The 17,469-nt window shown below is 40.5% G+C and overlaps 1 protein-coding gene across 37 annotated transcripts in view; it reads left to right on the top strand.

Moving 5' to 3' along the window:
- Atxn1 (ataxin 1) overlaps nucleotides 1-17,469 on the top strand; it is a 398,693-nt gene that overhangs the window by 64,777 nt on the left and 316,447 nt on the right. For 4 of the 37 annotated variants that reach the window (XM_087181197.1, XM_087181194.1, XM_087181190.1 and 1 more), the window contains one exon: nucleotides 15,498-15,627. The exons of 30 other annotated variants lie outside the window; for them this stretch is intronic. The gene's annotated coding sequence lies outside the window, so the exon portion shown is untranslated. Of the gene's footprint in view, nucleotides 1-2,946; nucleotides 3,057-15,497; nucleotides 15,628-17,469 lie in introns of all 37 variants that reach the window. 3 more of the 37 variants (XM_087181198.1, XM_087181191.1, XM_087181195.1) reach the window with 2 other exon arrangements.

Genomic DNA, 17,469 nt, shown 5'->3' with positions numbered 1-17,469 from the left:
GCCCTTACATGCAATGAAAGTGAGCTGGAGCTGGACCTCAATAGCAGAGCACTTGCCTAGCATCTGTGAGGTCCTGGGTTCTATCCCCAGCACTGCAAAATAAATAAAAATAAATAAACAAAAGGTAGTGATTGCAGGCACTACAAGGAGTTGTTTGTTGACTCTCTTCCTGTCTCCCTTCTCATCTCCCTTTTTTCCTTGGTCTCATTCTCAGTTTTCAGAGTGCAGTCACTATTTTGTAATCCTTCCCTAAAATGTAGTCAGGTGATTCGAGGACAGCAGTATAGAGGACAGCCAACCAACGCGGTTCTGATGAGGATCCCGTGGATAGCAGAGTGTATGCCCAGTGGGGCTGTCAGATCTCACTACGTTTGCGCTGGTTGAATAACTGTGGCTTGCCAACTCGCTCTCCCTCTTCAAACCTCCATTTTCTCATTATTATTAGAAGATGAGATAGCATGATTTTATTTTCTGAGTTCCCTTCCAGTGCTACAATTCAGTGATTCATATGTTCCTGAAAACTTGTATGTGCTTTTTTTCAATAAATGGAAATACATTTTCCAGTGAGCTTGGAAATATATTTTGCAATTATCCTCTCCCCTGGTTTTTAACTCACCATCAGTTTGTGGGAGCACCTAATACTCGGTGCTGTAAGTTCTCCCAGAGGTTAATTACCTGTGAAGAATGGGGAACTATGGGAGGAGAGGTGTAAAAACTGCAGGAGAACTTTGAGGTTAATCTCTTTGGTAGTGTGCATACGTATCTCACATGATCTCCAGTTTCCACCTGGAGGCAGATTAACATTGGGCCAGATAGACTAGAGAAAGACAAGCTACTAGCACAATCCAGTACTCAGAATCCTAAATCAACTCATCATGATTGGCTTCTTCCTCCTATAGTTTACCCAATCAGAGCATAGACAGTACTTTAAGGAAAAACCAAACCAAACCAACTGGATTCTTCAGTATTCCCGTAGGAATCTCGAATAGTTCCATTTTCATTTGTTTTAGCTCCTTCTTCTTAAAGTGGGTAAAAACTCCAGATAAAGAAATAAATGAGAAATTTGTCAAAAAATTTTAATTGCCAACAAAAGCCATCTTCAGTAGACCAAAGGAAACAAAGTTTCAGTTAGGAGGAATAACTTTTTCAGATCTGTTGCACAGGATGAGGATGATGATGATGATGATGATGATGATGATGATGATGATGATTAACCATGATTTATAGGGCTGGGGATTTAGCTCAGTGGTTTCACCACCTGCTGTGCAAGCACAAGGACCCGAGTTTGATCCCCAGTACAAAAAAACAACAAAAAACCATTGTTTATAATAATGTATTTCAAATTTTTCCAAGAGAATAGATTTTAAGCATTCTCAACTACAAAGAGTAAGTATGTGAGGTCATGGATAAGTTAATTAGCTTGCTATAGTCAGAATATATACGTAGATCGAGACATCTCCTTCTACCCCATTAAGATCACAGTTGTTATTTGTCAATTAAAAATTTAAATTTAAAAACCACATTCTTTTCCATTTGTAATAGAACAGCCCTAGGCCCCAAATTTGCTTTCTGTATGAGTCAAGCTGATTCAAAGATTGCAGTCCCAAAACAGTGCCTGCCTGACTCATGACTCTGACCTGAAGAGTAAGCATTGTCTTGTTCTAGGATGGACTAGACAGGAAATTCCAACTGCATATGGAAGAGATAGTGTATCTAAACACACACACTTACACACACAACATGCATACATATAAAACATATGCAAGACACACATAAATGCAGTATGCACATGCAATGTATACACCACATATTACATATACTGTACACAAACACATCCAATGCACACATGTACACAATACACACCTGGTGCACACATGCAACTTACATGTGTATATACATACAATGCACACACAATGTATACATACAAAACATACACAAGACACAATATACACACAATGAACATGTATACAATATACACACCATATATACTATATATAAAACAACTCAATACACACATAAACAATACATACATAGATATCCAATACATGTGCACTTATAGACACACAAATTTATCTCCTGTTGTACCTGTTTCCCTACTTTCTTTCATTGAAAGCTTGGAAAAATGGGTGAGATGTCTAACCATCTTTTTGTGGTTCTCAGGGATATCATAAGTGAGAATCTGAAGATACAAATCTTGATTTTTGTGAAGGAGTTTATTGGTAGTTTTGAAATGGCATTAGTTTATAGGTAGCCCCACTTAAAAAAAAAACAGGAAGAAAGCAAAATGAATGTCATCCTAAAGATTTTGTGGAAAGTGGGTGCAGAAAGAAGTCCCTATGTTCTCTGTTGCCCTTAGCGTTTTGGTTTGCAGCATTATGTTGAGCTGGGCTGGCTGCATTCCACTGACAAGATGTTGCAGTTTGTGAAAAATCACCCAACCTGAGTGTAAATTGGTGTTCACCTACCCATTCAGAATTTAGTCAGTGGTCTGTGGAGAAGGACCAAGTTAGGATTGCAGGTGCCACTGAGTTAGAGACCCTCCATTAGTGAAACCTTGCACTGTTTGATCCAGCTGGTTTTCTAGTGCCGATTTGCCTCTGGAGTTGAGCCTAGGACCTTCTCTATTTCTTCTTTCTGTGACCTCAGAGCTATTCCAAGAGTTATTACTTTATTCAGTTATACCCTGAAGTCATAGGGAGAAATGGACCCTAAGACAGGCATTGCATTTGCCCATTTGTTTAACCAGAAGGTTTTGTAAGGAAAGTCTCCAGATGATACATTTCATACTCATAGAAATTCAACAATATTGTTTTCACCGACCACCTGCTACCTGCTTAGTTTTTACTTTCAGTGGCCACTCTGATACAGTGTACACAAATCCCTGAAGCTGGGAAGTGGACTAAAGAGCTGATGTTAATAGGAAGCTCTCAACTTTCAACTATACAGGAAGTCTGTGACACATAATCCACAGAAGATCCCTGGATGACCTGTTTTCTTGAGAATGTTCCATACCTGTACATGGGAGAGAAACACGATGGTATTAAAGGTGGCCATGTGTGAGTACAGTTTCTATATACCTTATACTTAGTTTGGTGAGAAGTGCTGGCAGAGGTGGGGTTGTGTGTGTGTGCGCGCGAGAGAGAGGAGAGAGAGAGAGAGAGAGGTTTGGTTGCCATGGAAACAGTGATTTCACAGAGTTCTGGAGATCTCTAGAGTTAGGTATGATAAAGGCATGAAAAGTTCATGCAAGCCACTTGTGTTCTAACTTCAAACATCTCCGTTAAACTTGTATGCCTTTTTGTCTTCATTTCTTGTGGTGTCTGTGACCTGTATGGTGTGTGTGTGTGTGTGTGTGTGTGTTGCACCTTTTATTTTGGGCTGCTTATAGAAAAATGCTGATTCATAGTGGCATTGTCTTTTGTTTTCCTAGAGAAATTCTGAGTCTGAGTCTGTTGCTGAGTTCATTTTTTGTAACAACTGTGGTTTTAATCACTCCAGATAAATTTTTATTTTTTTCCTCTTACAGAATGCTTTGCTTTTGTTTCATTCTAATACATGACAGACTAGTCCTCAACTATCAGAAAAAAATGCCAGTAGTTTCAAAGGGCTCTTGAGCGTGATTGTTTTCCTGTTTCTGAATAGATTGTAGTTTCAAAGTTAAGTTTTAGTTTCACGCAGTTGGCCTTAGAAAGTTCTAAGACATCACTGGTAACATCCAGAAAATTTTGTCATTGCTCAGTCTAAATATCACACCTCTGAGGTAGATATCATTATGGAAGCTAAATTTAGGAGAGGAGGAAGTTTTTCAGATCTGCTAAATAAGTTTAGTGACAATACATTGAGATGGTACTTTCATTTGAATATTTCTCATGTATTGAGCAGCGGGTGGCTTGGCTTCCTGGCTGTAATTCCATGCCATAGCTTGGTGCTTATTATTTTAGAGGTTGAGTTCATCATGGATTCTCCCAGCCTGCAGAGTAGCGCATCCTGATTGTTCACACTCAGACTGTAATTCCACCCAAGTTTGTAGTGTCATTGTAGAAACTGGATGGAATTACAGCCCCTCATATGTTTTGAAAAACTGCATTATTTATTGAAATACTTTATGAAGCGAAATGATTTTCTGAATATGCTGCAAGTTCATGGGACTTAGAAATATCTTGGTCACATAGAAGGTTCTCAGTAAATATTTCTCGTTTATTTGATTTGATTGACTGTACTTACTGTATATCTTTAAATAAACTGTTTTAAAAATATGTGGAGAGTGAGGATTTAGTTCAGTGGCACCGTGCCTGCTTCACAAGGTCCTGAGTTTAATCCTCAGTAACCCCCCCGCCCCCAAATGTGGAGAGGTTGTACTTGAGCATTTGTACAGCTTGCCTTGAAATACTCTTCAGGCTTCTTTCTTGTTATTGATGGAAAAGTTGGCTCCCTGTATGAATATATTATTTCATCTTTTCTGTTTCTAGCCTAGATGGCCACAAACCAAATCTTTATTTTGGGAAAATCTGCATGTTCAGAAGAATTCCTTCTATACAGATATCTCTTTTCACCATAATTCTCATGATGTCTGTATGTAGCATCCCTTTGAGGTGGACCCCTAAGGAGTAAATAATTATACCAGCAGGAACTTTGGTTGTCTGTTGTAACATTGGATGGGCGTCTTTTTTCATGAATCGTAATTAGGAGAACTACTGCTAAGATAATTCATTAATTCATGGTGCATTGCTAGATTTGAAATATCCTTAGTTTTTTAAACTTCTGTAGATGCTACTTCAGAAAGAAAAATTTCTCCAGTGGAGTTGGGAGCTTAGAGGAACATGGGATATTTCAGAGTCTCATATGGTTTCTAAATTTCAGACTCTGTGTTACATGTTTTAGGATGATTATATATAATCTGTGAAACAACCTGTTACTGAAAACATTATTGTCTGTGCCATCACGCCCAGCAAGATACAGTGTCAAGAAGCTAAAAGTCAATATAAATTGAATATTTTTGAATTTGCATTTTTGTGAATTATGTGTATATATGGAGGATCCTTCCAAAATATGAAATTTCAATTGAGGAAATTCTGAGTTAAGTTGTGCTTTTAATTATCAAAAATATTTTTAAGTGTAAAATCACTAACCATATATTACTTAGAATTTCTGTCTCTGGAAATATTCCAGTTTTAAAAGTTTTGTATGTACAACAGAGATAGAAAATAAATATACTGGTCTAGCTAAAGTCAGTGATTCCTGCTTTCAAAAAAATCTGTTGAAAAGTAAAATAGCTTTACTTTGTGAAGTTATGTTTTTGTTTAAGAGCTTGAAGAATATTTGTCTTTTACAGTTTAAAGACTGATTAATAATTGGTTCCTCTTTTCTGATTCGAATCAGTGTAGATCTTAACTCCTTTGATATTACCTGTAAACATTTAATGTGAGCTATATAAATTAGAGTTAATGGAGTACAACGCCCTGATATGCCTTGTCCATAAAAAGAAAAAAAGAAGTAAATGGTGTTCTCTTCTTCAGGTTCTAACAGGAGTGCTGCTCGGTTTTATGTAAGAAATAGACTTTGAGGGCCGGGGATTTAGCTCAGTGGTTCGGCCGCCTGCCTCGCAAGCGGAAGGACCCGAGTTTGATCCCCGGTACAAAAAAAGAGAAAGAAATAGACTTTAAAAGCTTTTTTTTTTTGGTGGTGGTGTGGGTGTAGCCTCAATATTGTGTATTCCTTTCAAAATGTGCAAGATGCTTCATGGTCTGTGGGTGGGGGAACCACCTAAGGGCCCCCATTAGTTACTCATCCTTTTGTTCCTCTCCAGACAGGGAAAACCCAGAGTCCCACACTCCACTCCTTCTGAACCATGGGGGTGGGGTGGGGGTGGGGATGCCAGTGTCATTGGGCCAAAGCCTTCATGTTAGATGTTTCGCAAGATGTGTTTTATTACTTTACTATCATTATGCATTACAAACCAATATGTAACTGGCACCAATGATCGAATGGAAAATTATTGGTGGGAAAAATGTACAGTGTGCTTACATGCTTGTCTTTTATAACAGTGAAGGCAGTTAAATTCTCTTCCATAGATGAAGTAATAGGTAATTAGTCCTGGAGCCAGAAGTGAAAGAGAGAGAGAGAGAGTGTGTGTGTGTGTGTGTGTATGTGTGTGTGTGTGTGTGTGTGTGTTGGTTGGTTGTAGAAATTAACAAATACTTACCTGTTGACCATTTCTTTGGTTTTTCTATGGAAAATGGCATTGATTTGTGTTTTTCGTTTTTGTCTCATTATGTCTGTATCATTTTTAGAATATGAAGGGGAATTGATGAAGAATTTTTACTTCTTTAAAAAACACTCCTAATTTTTAATAGGAGACAATTAACTTGCTGATAAGATCCTAAAAATTTGTAGGTTGTATAGTAAAGTCAAGGAAATTGAATTATATATTCATTAAGAACACATTATCTCTATTAGCAGAGATGAAATGCTTGGGGTTTTACCAAATGCTAAATAGTGAGTGTAGATAAAGACTATCACTGGTCTGGCGCATTAAGAACTCTGTCGAAGTCTCAAGCCTGTCAATAATTTTTGGGCGGGCTTTGGCAAGGAATCTAAGTTCCCTGGGCCTTAGGAAAATGAGGAGGTTGGGTTGCACCAGTGGTTTTTAGGTGTGGTTCGAGAAACCCTTGGAGAGTTCTAGGTCTCCCAGAAAGCTTCTACTGAGTAGGCACAGGGCTTGGGCTGGAGTGGGGTAGGGTTGAGGTGGGAATCTGTACAGGCTGAGCGTCCCTAAATCCCCAAACCCCAAATCTGAAGTACTCCAAAATCTGAAACTTTTTGAGCATAGGCGTAATACACAAGTGGAGGATGCTCCACATGTGTGTGACAGGTCACATTCAGAACAGAAATGCACTAAAAGTATTGTAGAAATGGCCTTCAGGCTCTGTGTTTGAGGTGTAGGTGAAACATAAATGAATTTCATGTTTAGACTTGGGTCCCTTCCCCAAGATGTTATGTATATACAGATATTACAAAATATGTAAGAGAATTCCAAATCCAAAACACTTATGGTCCCAAGCATTTTGGATAGAGAAGACTCACCTGTATTATAATAGCTGCGAGACAGTTTCATTTCACAAGACCGCTGTATCAAACAATCTTGAAGGTCACTTCTGACTCTAAAGTCTCGATAAATCCCTAGAAAAAGTGATCATCAGGAAGCCATCCAATAAGAAATTGGCTATCCTATAAGGAATCTGGTAAAGGAAAAATTTAAAATGAGAGCAAGAATATTGACTCGTTCCCCTCCAAGAACTACTACTTGCTCCCTGTCAGACAAGTCTCAGATCTTTCTAGAGGAATAGAAGCAAAAGTTTCAAAATGTCATTATTTCTACCCCTCTCCCTGAGGAAACTGAGGAGAAAAGAGTGAGGAAAGTCTCCAAAGTTTGGGAGAGACTTCTAGATATCCCTGCACCTTTAAGCTATAATCCTTGGCTGGATTTGTCAGCCCTGTGGCCTGCTGCTGAACAAGACAAATAATGGAAAAAGTGCCCAATTTCTGTCATCATCCCAGACCAAAGCAGGGCCCCGGAGAAGAACTATGAGCCATGCCATGGCCAGAGGTGCTGACAGTTCCCTGGCTCTCAGAGGCACAGCTTCGGCCCCTGCAGCTTGGGCACTGATAACATCTCCAGGCAGAGAGATGGCAGCAGAGGAAGAAAGTTGCAAGCATCTCAAAGTGGCAATACTCATGGTGGCAGCCCAGCCATCGGCTGAGAAGAGAACTCTGGTTAACCTGCCGGCCCTGGATACCAAGCCTATTTGTACTAGAACAGGGTTCAAAAATTCAGACAGAACCCTGACTGTTTTTAAGGACTCATGTGAAAGATTTGCTTGTTTCAAGCCTAAATTCAAGCATCTATCTGTCTGAAACACTATCAGTTAGTCCCCAGACCCCTTGAACATAATCTTCAAAATATGGAAGATGAAGGTCTTGGGTCTTCAGATCTATAATGAGGAATGAGAATTTTTATTCCCCGAACATCTATGTCTTGTGACTGTTAAAGAGAGGCTTGTGTCAAAAGTTCCTGCAGGCTAGCTAAGAGTGGTGGAAAGTTGAAATAACTGTAAAGGCCCCAACGCTGAGAAACTGCCCTCCTTACCCTAAGAACCACAGTTAGTGTTGGAAGGTGGTCAGTGGAGAAGCTCAGGCTGTTCATTTAAAAAGCATCTTTGTTGGATGCCTTTTTGTGCTGGCCTCAGTGGTGTCTCTGTCTGTCTGTCTGTCCCTCTCCCTTCCTCCCTCCCACCCTCTCTCATTCTCTCCCTCAGTCTTGTCCCTTGTCCTTGTCCAGGGTGATGAAAACTATGTCTTACTTTAAGCTAGACAGACATAGGGACATCTAGATTTGCACACGAAACACACATGGAAGTGGTTGGCTATATTACAAAAGAAGTCCTCTTTGGTAAGTAACTATTTTTTTTTTTTTTGAAATGGCCAAAAGAAGAGAGCAAAGGATCCCTTTGCTGGAGTGTTTTGGAAACCTGGATCTCATCAACTTTCTGGTTGGTTTTGGCCGTCAAGGCTCCTTGACAAGGCTCCCGTGAGCCAGATTTCTGAGGTTCCTCCTGCCCTGGGTTGGCAGACTCTTAAAAATAACTGTCATTTCAAGTTCAGCTAAAATATGTAACTAGAAAATAAATACATATAAAGTATATGAATAGAACTAGGAAAGTGAGGATTAACAGACTGCAAAGTAATGCTCTTGCTATGAAAAATACTATAAAACACCCGTAGGAAGGTTCTTGCTTATGTTACTACTCGTACAGTAAATGCAGGGACTTCGATGCCTTCTTTGTGGTCCTCATTTTTCATTTTCTTGCTGGGAGGTTTCGAGAAGCCAATTCCTTACAGAGTTCCTTGCGAATTTCCTCAGTCGTGTTTGTTCTTGGTTTATTAGGGGTAGTGTGTGTGTGTGTGTGTGTGTGTGTGTGTGTGGCCTGGGGTCCTGATGAAGGGAAATCAGTGCCACATCCACAGGGTTCTTTCTTTTTCCTCTGTGACTTCAAATGGGAAATCCTCAAATCCATAATGGTATGATTATGTTGCTTTTAAGGATGAAAAAGAAGAGGGAAATTCTTCATGTCAGACCCTTTTGGTGCAGATACTGGCAGGCTGGGGAAGAGAACAGATGCTAATAACTGAGACTGGGTTCAAGATTTGGTTCTGGTGCTTTCCCTTTGGTTGCCGCCTTATATCAGGGCTCTTACAGAAGTTACAATGAAGGGGGAAAGGTGACCGGGACAGCTGGCAGATGGGAACTACTGGTTGCACAGCGTAACTTTCATTTTCAGGGCGCTGCTCTGTTGGGAAGAGTAAACATTATGCACCCGCCCCCCGCCAACTTCTGTATCTGCCACAGATATATTTCCCTTGGCATTTAAGTGCACAGCTCTTAAAATTGCTGACAAATAATCTCTGTTGCACATTTGGCTGGTGCTGTGGCCTCCCTGCAAATGCTGTCTGTATGTTCTTGGGAAGTTGCATAATTGCAGTCACTCAGGTTTACTGTGCAATATGCTGGGTGACTAATGGCCTAATCAGGATTGGAAAAATATATAAACAGCTCCACAGAAGCAATTGATTCACTGAGCTCTTTTCATCCAGACAAGGGTGAGCTAATGGGAGTAAAAAAGACAGAGGTGTGCAGCAGCATCTTTGATGTATTGAAGCGAGACTGTTCCCACAAATCCCGCGCATTATTGCTCATTGATGGCAGATCTGGTTTTTCATATGCATGAGGCAGGAGTGCCAAATTGTCGTCCTAATTGGCTCTTACTCGGTGTTCTTCCATGTGCATGTTACACTTGTTACAACTTTTTTTCCCTTTCCTCTAAATGCTACTGACTGTGATAGGTTTGGAGAGGTGGCCTGTCACATGACCCCGCTGGCGGGGGGGCGGGGGGGCGCCCTACCCTGCACCACTTCGTGCAGCTTTGGTCCTGCACCCTGGTTTCCTGGGATTGAATTACAGCAGAGCCTGGGGAGTGGGGCTGCATGGCTCACATCTGGGCACTGTTGATTGACACAGATTCTTATTTTCTTGTCCTCGGTGGCACCTTTCCTTTCAGAATATCCAGCTGAGAAGCCCAGGTGTCCAGACTGACAGTAGCGATAAAATACACAGCAAAGGATCCACTTGGTGCCCTGTCCAGGCAGGAGGAGAAATAACAGCCATTGTCATCTTCTGCCGCTTGGAGTCTGTTACGCAGACCCTAAATTCTGCATCGTTTTCATTTACACAATTTTTTTTGTCCCCTGGCTCAACCACAATTTAATTAAAAATTTTTATATAAGCACTCAATCACTAAAAGCTAGCCTCTCATTCATAAAATAATTCCAGCCACTCCTTAAAAATGATGAATAATGGAATATTGCACTTCCTAAATAATGATTTGGATTGTTTCTTTAGGCACACATCCGTTCAGTTGTGAAGGGGGAAAAGAAAGAGTCCTTTGGCACATTTCATGTTCCGCCTTCATGCTAATACTCCTAGGCTTTTTTCAGGCTGTTGAAGAATTATGTGGTTGACAGGCTGCCTCATAAATAATACTGAATAATATCCATCAATTGTAGTTACTTCACTCTAAGCTTTAAGCTCATTGGAACACAGGGCAGGAACCAGCTTTTCACACTTTCTGGAGCCAGTCCCCCCCGCCCCAGTCTCTTGGATGACACCCCAGCCCAACACGGGAGCTGCCCGAGTCCTTCTTCCCTTGAAGGACCTGATGAACGAGCTGCACATCTGTCCTGATTTGTTCCTTCTTTTAGCAGAAGGAGCTGAAAAGTACAGAGGATGAGGATTTCCTTTGGAATCCAGAATGTTGTGGATAAGGGAAAGTTGACCTACTCAGGTGCCCCACACAGCTCCCTGTGGATACGCACTTGTACTTTACACATCCTGTTAGAGCTTCTGTTTTGGATGCAAGTGACCAGGGGCAAAATACTCCAGAACAATGAATAACTACAAAAAACCAAAAACCTAAACAGACAAACAAAAAATCCAGGTCTATTGGGTCTTGGAAAATTTTTGGCATTAAACTTGCTTTAATTTTTTCAAAACAGATTAACAACTAGATTAAACATTTATTTTTTTAAAGTAAACTTTTTCAAGATACTCTTAATTACTGCTATTATTCCTTTAACTATAACAATGATAAATTTATGAATATGCATTAAAGTTCAGGAAGTGTCGTATTGCCACAGAAATGCAGTCTTGCAACACACTAACACTTTACTGGTCTTCATTAACCCTCCCATTTCACTCTAGGGTTTGGATACTTCATTTATTTTTATTACTATTATTCTTTTGGTGGTACTGGGCACTGAGCCCTGGGCCCTTACATTAAGCTACATCCCCAGGCACTTTTATATTTTTTATTTTGAGAGAGTCTCACTAAGTCACTAAGTTGCTCAGGCTGAGCTCAAACTTACAATCCTCCTGCCTCAGCCTCCCAGAATGCAGGGATTACAGATGTGCACCACCATGCCCAGTTCCTAATACTTCATTTTAATAGGTGGTTTGAATGTACATTTATGAGTTCTTCCCAGTAGTCTTAGTAGTTCTGAGCATTCAGTATACATGAAAGTTGCTGTAAAGAGTTGGATACACACACAAAATCATGTGTGCAGTATTTTATTAGAAAGCTAAGGGATTTTTCAAAGTTAATTTGGATAACTTTGTTTTTGGTTTTTGGTACTGGGGATCGAACTTGGGACCTTGCGCTTGCTAGGCAGGCGGCGGAACCACTGAGCTAAATCCCCAGCTCTAATGTGGACAATATTTAACTTCTACTAAACTTTTGAACTTAACCTCCCACATAAAAACTGATTACAATATTCCCTTACCTCCTTCCTCTCTCTCCTTCTTTTCTCCTCTCCCTTTTGCTTTCCTTCGCTCCTTTCCATCTTTCCTTCCTTTCTTCCTTCTCTCACTTCCTTTTGGTAGATTAGCTTCCTTATATTTTTTTGGAAATTAAAATAGTGATATTTACTTATACTCAAATCAGAAAATTACTAGTTTGCTGAGTATTTAATAAAAGTATTCTGTAAGCATTTATCTGAATTCCCCATCCTCCACTCCTCAATTTTCTGTCTCTGATTTCCCATTTTTAGCTAGGAAAGTACACCAGCCAAAAGACAGCCAGTTTCTCTGTGAGCATAGAATATCAAACCATCTGTAAAGAAGAAAGTAACATTTTGGCTTGGGAGCCAAGATAAGATAGAATGGAAATGATAATGATGGACACAGTAGAATATACGGCACTGTAGTGAGAATTTGAAAAAGGGTTTACCTAAATAACTGAAGGTATTTGATAGTTGATACTTTCATACTGAAAGAAATGTGCACATTGTCTCAAAATCAAAAGAAATTAAATTGGGTCAGATTATGAACAAGTAAGAATGTCAGTGAAAATCCTGAAATAATTCAAACATTGGTGTTCTATCTCTTTCTTTTGTATCTTTGCCATCACACATTTAAACTGCACTTCTACTCCAGGACAACGATCCATCAACTTCATTCCCATCATTCTGACTGGAAAAATTAAAATATTTCAATTCAAAAAGGGAGACCTTTTTTCTGTTGTTAAAATTAAATGGCAAAAGAAAGTTCTAGCAAGAGAAATTATTGCTAGAATTTTGGCTACAGCAGCAAATCTTAGGCAAACAGCCACTGGTAAAAGCTGCAAGAAAAAAAATCCCATTCAAGCGCACCAAATACGTTTCAGACAACCACTTAATTTTTAAAAATTGCACAGTCAATTTAAAGAGCACTGTAAATACAGAAAATAGGTGTGATGATTGACAGAAACAGAATGAATTAAGAGGAGTAATAGAAAGTTTTGAACAGTTATATCTGAATCTCAATTGTCTTTTGCTTACATTCACAGTTAGTCATGTAGTGAAAAAGAAATGTAAGTGAATATTTGCCAGTTTCAAACAGAATTGAAAGGACAAATATTCATAATAAACTTACAAGAAGAGAACCCTATCAACCCTTCCCTGCTGTGGAGTAAAATAAATCAGATTTGGAAAAAAAATAAATCTTACTAAGTGGGTTTGGTATCCACATCTCTTTGTGGAGAAATAACTAGAAACAAACCCCAACTTTATTAAGGTTGATCAGACAGACAGGAAAGAAGCCAGGGCTGGAAAAAAATAATTTCATTAATATATTAAAAATCAAACACAGTAGCATATTCAATTTTTAAAAAATAACATGGTTAAGCTTTATATGCCTCCCTGTCCTGTTATCTAGGTGGGATTTTCAAATCACACTGATTCTGGGGAGGGGAATGTAAAAGTAGAAAAGGCCCCTCCTCCAGAGCACACATAATTAAGGTTTGTTTTCCAGCGTGGAGCTCTCCACCCACCTGCTTCAAGTTCCTTACTTGTCAGCTCTGTGCCATCCACACTCCCCTTGATGCACACTGTACTGTTTGTTTATATGTTTGTCTCCCTGACTAAGGTTGCAAAGCTCCTCTAAGGACAAGGACAACCTCCAGTTCCTTTTTACATTTCCCATAGTGCTTTGCACAAGGTAGCCATAAATTCTTCATTGGTAAGTGAAAATGAAAGGGCAAAATGAGACAAACGCTCAGATCGGAAAGGTTACAAGATATCATAGAAGGTGAGGGGAACACAGGAGGAAATGAGCACAATAATATTCCAGATCTCGTGGCGGGTGAGAAGATCAATTATTGATGCTGGTGTAGAACTTTCCTTTGTCAGCTGAATGTTCTAGAGCAGAGGCAAATTTTATAGTTACATCTGGTGGGGAGATGGTTCCAACCAGAAATAGTCATACTGAAATTCTTGTCACCACAGTCACAGATATTCTTTGTGAACTGGGAATCAGGGTGAGAAACCCAATTTTATATTCTTTTTATAGAACAAAGTATTTATTCTGCCACTTGCATGGTTTTCCTCTTTTTTAGCCCCAGCACGCCATTATCTAGTTATTATCCCCACCTTTGGGTGGGGAGTGCAGGGACCATATTTTATTCATATGGATCATCTGGTTCCAGTTCAAAGTAGGCACTCTGCAAATGGTAAATGAAGGAATAAAAAAGTTTGCATTTCTGTAACAGCTAAAAGGACATATGAAACACATTGGAAGGTTGGCAAGAGTCAGTTTTCATAGGCTGGCAATTGTGGGTTTTGAAATAAAGTGCTACTTTATGCATTATTTTTGTGCAAGTATGTTATATACCTGAATACCTTTCCAAGTGAAAAGTTGCAGGATAATCAGCCTGGTGAGGACTTAAAATCTGTAGCTCAATCCATATAAGTGCATTCCCTTGCACTTGAAAGGTGACAGTGTAGGCTGCTAAAACATCTCCTAGAAATCTTAGCTTGTATGTATTTTCACCAAATTGCAAACTCACTCATATTGCCTGTGCAGGGCTAATGCATCATGCTGGTGATGTGTACAATGGCCTGGTGAGGGAGCCAGGTTGGGGACACAGGCCCCGGAGGTTCCCTGAACTGACATTGACATTCATAGTGCAACACTTGGGGATTCGCTCTTGTTGCATATGGGAAGTGTGCAGTGTAGTGAGGCACGAGTTTCTTTCTCCCCATTCTCACTCCTGCCTTCTTCCCCCAGGAGTCCCTTGCATTCCAATTTTAAATACGTATAAGATTCATCCCCGCCTCTCTCTGCAAACTCTTTCCTTTCTCCTTTCCCCCTCATCTGTGCCATAAGTTGTTTGCCATAAACTCAATATCATTGCACAAAAATCCCTCCTCCTTTCATTTTAATTATAAAATGTCTAAAAGAGGGAGCATCCCTAAATAAGTGTGTCTGTTCAGAACACTGGCCCTTAGTTCTTCAGAATCATGTGCTATTATTCTCAGACTTTACGAGAATATTGGAGAAAGGCCTCTGAGAAAAAATAGGCAGTTATAAAGTCTTAGTGTAAATCCATATGGCTGTAGTTGATGGAGGGTTAATCTCCAAAGTAAAGTTGTTCTGTTTAAAAGCCATTGGTTAGGGTGGGGGGTGTAGCTCAGCAGTGCCACGCCTGCCTGGCAAGCACAAGGTCCTGAGTTCGATCCCCAGTACAGGGGAGGGGAAATGAGTCATTGGTTGCTAAGAGTTGCTGGGGATGCATCTGCTAACATTCCTGGAAGAACATTCTGCAAAGTTACAAATCTCCAACTCCTGCAGCCACCTCCATGTAGGCTTATCAGAACTCCACTACACTAATTGGAGGCCTGTGAACTTAACATCCAACCTTAGAAACTATAGTTTTGTTGAAACTTTCAATAAAAACAGGAGATATAATGTTTCCATTTGACTGCTTTCCTGCCTTGTCATTTTGAAATTGAAATTCAGAGTCTGGGCAGAATTCAGAACTATGCAAAACAGGATCTTTTAACATCTTTAAGTCATTTTCTTGGAGAGAATTCATTGAGAAAATTATCTGTTTCTTTATCTCCTTCTCCAGGACAGTGGCCATTTCCCAGGATCTGATTCCAGAACATCTGTTCTGTCGTCTGAGACAGGCTTTCAGTCAGTCATCTGCCTGTTTGGTCTACACGGTGCAGATTGAAAGGATTTTTATTAATGACACCGAGGTAACCAAGTTGCAGTGAGCTGTGGCCAGTTTGTGTAGCAGTCACATTAGCAAGCGCTGGCTTCTTCAGTGAGGCTCTAATAGCATGGAGTGTGGATTGGGATCCTTTGCAGAGAGTGGGCTGAGGGTCCATGGGGAGCAGCCATATTTCCATTTCCTGTGGCTAGGAATAAGTGTAGTGGGACCGTTTGAAAAAGCCTGTGGCTGAATTTGGACTTAGAGCTCTTTTGAAATGCCAGATGAACTGAATTCTTGGGAAACTCATTTGAATTAGACCAGCTATGTATTAAGCGTGTATACACACACACACACACACACACACACACACACACACGCACTGAACACTTCAGATCCAAAAATCTGAAATGATCCCAAATTTGAAAGATTTTGAGTAGGTACATGCCATCAGAAGTAGAAATATCTCCTACCACAAAATTTTGTTTTGCTCCCCAAATCATGAATACTATTGTATAAAATTACTTTCAGGCTACATGTATAAGGTGTCCATGAAACGTAAATGCATTTTGTGTTTAGATTTGGGTCCATTTGCAAGATGTCCATATATAAATATTTATATTTATAATACAAAAATATTCTAAAATCAGAAAAGCCCTGAAATCTGAAACACTTGTGGTCCTTGACATTTTGGATGAGGGATACTCAGCCTGTGGACCCCCAGTGAAGCTCCTCATTCCATAGGCGAAGACTGAGAGACCCTCAAGTGATCTGGCAAAAGCATTAGACCCTTAGATCTCAGCCAGGGCCATTCTGTCCCCAGTGGACACTTGGCAATACCTGGAAACATTTCTCCCAAAATATTCCCAGGGGGAGCAAAATGGCCCAGGTTGAAAAGCGGGTAGCAATACTGGCTTCTACCGAGGAGAGGCCGGAGGGGCTGCTGATTGTCCTGCAATGCCCAGGACAGTCTTGTACAAGCAAGAATGATCTGCTCCAAATGTCATTAGTGCTGGAGCTGAGAAAGCTTGCCTTCAGCTCCCCCCTCTTCCTCCTCATTTCCAAGGTGATAATGCCGTCTGCCTTGATGGGAGATGGGGAATCCGCTTCAGGACTGAGTGCAGAGAGGGGAGGGAGATAGCGACGTGGTGGCAGAACTGCTTGAGAATGAACTTTTTTGGGCCATATGACATTTGTACCAAAGAAGCATTTGAGATTCTGCCTTTATGGATTTAGTAAGACCAAAAAATGTGTAGGCTGCAGCACCCGTGACTTTTGTATTTAGAGCTGACCTGAGTGTTTATTTTCTTCAAAGCACCTGAACTAGTTTTCCGCTGCCACTTAACAGTATGTCACAAATTTGGGGGCTTTAAAACAACACAAGGAGCTGGGTGTGCATGGCACTTTGGGAGACTGAGGGAGGAGGATCACAAGTTTGACCCCAGCCTGGGCAATTTAGTGACTTAGCAAAACCCTCTCTGAAAGTAAAAAATTAAGAAAAGGGCAGGGAATGTAACTGAATGCAAAAAAGGCCCTGGGTTCAATTGCCAGTACCAGAGAAACGCGCGCGCACGCGCGCGCACACACACACACACACACACACAGTATATTGTCTTCTAGTTGTACAGGTCAGAAAGCCAAGACAGATCCCCTGCCCCAGACTGAAGTCAAGGTGTCAGCACAGCTGCTTCCCACGGGGCCCTCTAAAGGAGAAGCCATTTCTTTCCTGTTCCAGTTTTGAGAGGCCATTCATACTCTTTGGCTCATGGTTGCTTCTTCCACTTGGAAATCCAGCAGTGTTGCTTGTCTGTGCCTTCATCTGGGGTCACTGTCTCTCTGTGACGCTCCCTTCTTCACCCTTGTGAAGTTCGTCAGGTGCACTGGTACA

Source organism: Heterocephalus glaber, unplaced genomic scaffold (assembly GCF_053883595.1).
Source record: "Heterocephalus glaber isolate CG9 unplaced genomic scaffold, H.glaber_assembly_v1.0 deba00001472, whole genome shotgun sequence".
In the NCBI taxonomy this organism is placed as follows: Eukaryota; Metazoa; Chordata; class Mammalia; order Rodentia; family Bathyergidae; genus Heterocephalus; species Heterocephalus glaber.
This window is presented reverse-complemented; position numbering and strand designations above follow the sequence as displayed.